Source organism: Haliotis rubra, unplaced genomic scaffold (genome assembly GCF_003918875.1).
Source record: "Haliotis rubra isolate DU_JTF1 unplaced genomic scaffold, ASM391887v1 Scf42, whole genome shotgun sequence".
Taxonomy (NCBI): Eukaryota; Metazoa; Mollusca; class Gastropoda; order Lepetellida; family Haliotidae; genus Haliotis; species Haliotis rubra.
In genome coordinates, this window is record NW_025767102.1 from 594,168 (window position 1) to 599,021 (window position 4,854).

A 4,854-nucleotide genomic window follows, 5' to 3' on the forward strand; every position below is an offset into this window, starting at 1 on the left:
AGTAATATAACACAGATAAACAGTGTACCACAAAGAAATACTGTTACACAGTGAAACATTGGTTAACAAACAAACATTGTAACACAGAAAAACACTGTAACACAGATAAATACTGTAACACAGACCTTTGTTACACAGAGAAACATTGGTCAACATACAAACATTGTAACACAGAAAAACACTGTAACACAGACCTTTGTTACACAGAGGAACATTGTTGAACATACAAACATTGTAACACAGAGAAACACTGTAACACAGACCTTTGTTACACAGAGGAACATTGTAGCATAGGCAAACATTGTAGTACAGAAAAACACTGAATGAGATTGTAAATGTCTCAGATAAGAGATTCGTTTCACTAAAGTACATTGTGTGACATTAAAATGTTCCTTTTTTGTTTTTGAACTACACTTAATAATTTGTCATTGTGTTAAATAAAAAGACTTTTTGCGAACTACCATGAATCTTCAAAGACAGTGTATGATTCAGCTGATCGATATCTAGGTTGAGAAAATCATTCTTAAACACGATAAATACAGATCAGAAAAAAACGTTTCAAAGAAATAAAATGGTTTCTGTAAATATGTTTGAATAATAATTGAAAGTAAGCAAAGTTTCTACGAAATCATGGATCTCAGTGTGTATTGCAACACTGTATCGAGAGCTATGATGCACACGCTCATCGTGATTTGCTTTATGAATCAATGAGTGGGTAAATGAGTGAGTGCTTTGAGTTAAAATACCGCCTTGAACAATATTCCTCTTATATCACGATTTACCAGGTAAATGTAAGAGGAGAGTGATGCAAGTCCCATACGTTTACCACTTCTGAAACATAATGTAACACCAGGATTCGATCTTAGTTTTTTTCTAGGACTATGGGACGAGCCTTTAACGAACAGACCATACACCATTTTACAAACGAATTATGACGTGTATTGTATTGTATTCAGTAGCATATATACATGTATACATTCACAGTGAGGAGTACGACACAGGTTATGTACACTTGTCGTTGTCCAATGGTGGTTCAATGGTGTGAGGTCCATTCGTTGCAAAAAGATGATATATCCCAAAATAAATGTCTACAAAAGACTATTCTCTCTTTTCTGCCCATATCAAGCTGCGACACGTTATGTGTCTCCAATGGGTTCATAACACTGTTAAATCTTATTCACTTGATCAGGTGTAGCTGTATCTGAAGACATTGGTGGAAGTCTCCAAACCCTCTTAGTTTTTCTTAGTGTGCCTTCATACAAGCACAAATATGCGACTAAGCATGTGTAATGACGGTGGTAACTTGGTGGCTTTGGATTAGGAGTTTCAAGGTAGTTCTTACGGGAGCCCGATCTGCAAATTAGTAACATCACCCTAAGCACCTTCTGAATGGTATGCACCAAATGACAATAACTTGAAACGGTTCAAGCTGTCCACACAGGCAAATGCAAGTTGTCAACACAGGGAAATGCAAGTTGTCAACACAGGGAAAGGCTCCAGCTGCGAGAAAATGACATGGACCTATTTCCATCTTGCGAGAGTTTGGTGTATGTACAATACAATGTGCTCTTACATGATTGAGTACATGAGTGAATATAGCTTTACGTCGCTTTTTAGCAATATTGCAACATCACATAGAGTCGTGATACACCAGAAACTGTATTCACACGCTATACCCGGAATCTAATAAGTACTGATCAGTTAATCTTTGAAACAATAGGTCACTCTGCCGCCATTTTACGTTTGGACTATGTACAGCGCATGACGATTTTGCTAATGTATATTGACTCCTTACTCTCTCTCGGATAACAAATTCATCTAATGATTTCACGATAGTTATAATTAATTCTAAATTCTAAATTAATATATTTCTTAAATTTATTTCATTTCTAATCAAATAAAGATAATTTAGAAAACCTCATTATGTTAATGATATTCTAAAAATGCATATTGTTTCTGAATATCATTTCGATGTATTTGTGTTTCGTCCAGTGGTGATAAATGTCACGGGTTCAAGCCCATATTTTGGTGTGTAAAAGGCATGAAAAGGTTGAAACTTTTCTTAAAAGTGTGCAATCCACTCTTCACAAACTTCTCAATACAATGGTTAAAACTACCATTGCACTTCGTACGTCAGACTGTCAGTTTACATAAAAAATACATCTCAGATAATACAAAATATGTTGACATAAGCCATACACAGCCAGTCAACTCGTACAGATGGGGAAGGATAAATTAAGCATGTAACGTCGAAGAGAAATTGTGAAGAAATGACCCTTCACTTTTCTTTTGCCCGTAATTACTATAGCTGATAAAATTCTGATAGATTGCCACCACTTCTTTAACTGAAGATTAACTCAGAAATATACATCATTGTCATCGTTCACCTGCTCGCTTTGATGCCAGCACTTAAATTGACGTACGATCATATCAAACATAGAATTTAGTACTAATACTTTCACCTTAAAGTTTGTTTACTGTGTACTTCTATATTAACGTGCAACCTCCCTCGAAGTTTAACGTTGTAATTCATTTGAAATCCGACGCAACCTTCCATTCTGAAATATCATATGTCTGTCTACCTGGCTGTCTAAGAATAGCGACAGCCTGCGAACATCTGTTATTCCTCCACGTGGGATAATGAACAAACCGTTTACATGATAAAAACGTCAAAGCATGTTGTAAACATGTTTTCTTTCTCTCTGTATTTTACAATAAACGCGACGTAAACATAGTCTGTGTAACAAAAATACACTTGCCTCACGCCAATGCTAAGATCATCCCAGTGTTTTCGCGTATCCCTCGCAGCCAACTACCCCGTACATTTCACCCCCAACCCCCTCTCGTTTATGCGTAGTTGTCCGACTCTTCACAGGTATATCCTCTGGAACCGACAGGAAAATAATTTAGTTGCATAAATGTCATATATTTTCATGTACAACAATATTCTGCTGATGATTGGCTCTGGTTCCGCCTCTTAAAAACCAATATGCGGATCTAGTTTCAGTCTCTCCTTGAATTACCAATATCTTCAGATATTTGTTCATTATATATTCAACTGTTTTTGGTGACGTCAGCAGACAATCTGGAAAATTTTCATACACTGATATATACATACAGTTGCACTTGAATTTCAGTTCATTTGTCTTAGTTCTTCGGTGTGAAGTGGGTGGCATAAGTCTCATTTTATCCGACAGCGTTGCGTGCACCGTCCTTGTTTTCTGATATCTCCAACAAATCACAAATGCGTGTATACGAATACAAACTCTACTTCAATACGATTAGATCTCAGCAGTCGATGTGTCAGTTTTCAGCTCATAGCAAGCCATGCAAAGTGTCATTTGTGTACCATTTTGTACGCTTCAAACAATCGTCTCGCGTCGAACAAGTTGTCTGCAGTTGGAATATTTCATTCAAATATAATTTTCCAATTGACATGTAATTACTTTTGGAAAAAAGAGAAGATATCCCCGACACATTTGAAGTTGAGGGATGATGGTCTATATGACTGAACTGCACACACATTCGTCCTCGTGGCTTGGTAGACTGTCTGTTTTACCTGAAGTCATGGCGATGTATACTATAGAAATGATCCCTCAAAGTTTTATCATACGCAATTGTGTATGACGCTATCATACAAATGAGTCCAAAAGAGGTTACAATTCTGCAACATCACACTCACCAACGTCTCTTCGATGTCTTTCGCGAAAGGTTGTGGGTTAGCCTAGTGGTAAAAGCGTTCGCTCGTCACGCCGAAGACTCGGGTTCGATTCCCCACATGCGTACAATGTGTGGAGCCCATTTCTGGTGTCCCCCGTCTTGATATTGCTGGAATATTGCTAACTGCGGCGAAAACTAAACTCAATCACTCACTCTTTCGCAAATAACTATTTTGGCCTTAGCTTTGTTTTGCTTGGAACATTATGGTCACAGGCAAAACAACAAACCTTTAGTGAATCTGAGGTCACATTCTGCCATACATCACATAAGCTGATATCGGACAGTTCAATTACTTTAGGGTACAACAAATTCATTTTGGAAGGATATTGTTGTACTTAGTGACGATCAGATGCTCTGCAATTCTAACGAGAAGAAGTTTGCCCTTGTCAGTAAACAAGGTTTACATGGGACTAAAGTGATTCAAATCGCAAAACAAATTCATGCAAATCATAAATTTTATGGTCCAAATACGACAATCCTAAGAATGCAAACACTTTTTGTTCCAATTTCAGTGAGTATTTTCAAGTCTTCATTTTGATCTTATTTCCTTGATCTTGGAGACATCACCAAAAATCCACCCTGACTAACAGATCAGATACAGTTCCCATGACTATTTCAGAATGAAGTATACATGGGACTACAGAGATTTATAACATAAAAGAAATCAAGCAAAGGATACATTCCATGCCCAAATACGACAATCCTAACAATACAAACTCTTTCTGTTCCCATTTCAGTGAGTGTTTTCGAGGTTACATTGAATCTATTGACTAGTCATGACAAGACAGTCTGGTCGCTCGTTGAGCCTCGACGAACGCTCACACGACCAGTGGATAAAGTACGTACATATCTCAGTGTTTATTTTGTGAAAATGTCAAAATCGTCTTCTTAATTAATTTAGGTGTATCTATAGAACTGTAATTCCCTGTCAGATTTCGTGCAGTTGGAAAGCTTAAGGGATACGGCGTTGATTCCCCGCAAGGGTACGTCATGTGAAGCCTATTTTCGGAAGCCCCAGCTATGTAAGGCTTTCGTGTATTTTTTCTAATGTCTTGCTGTGTCCAATCATCTTCGAAATGACACTCCTAGCACTGATGGCAGACAGTCACGATAGAGTATTTTTCATTCTTCTGA

The 4,854-nt window shown here is 37.4% G+C and overlaps 1 pseudogene; it reads right to left on the reverse strand.

Annotated features, from left to right (window-relative positions):
- Positions 1–3,515: 3,515 nt before the first annotated feature.
- Positions 3,516–3,611, reverse strand: LOC124288580 (annotated as a pseudogene).
- Between the last annotated feature and the right edge of the window lie 1,243 nt (positions 3,612–4,854).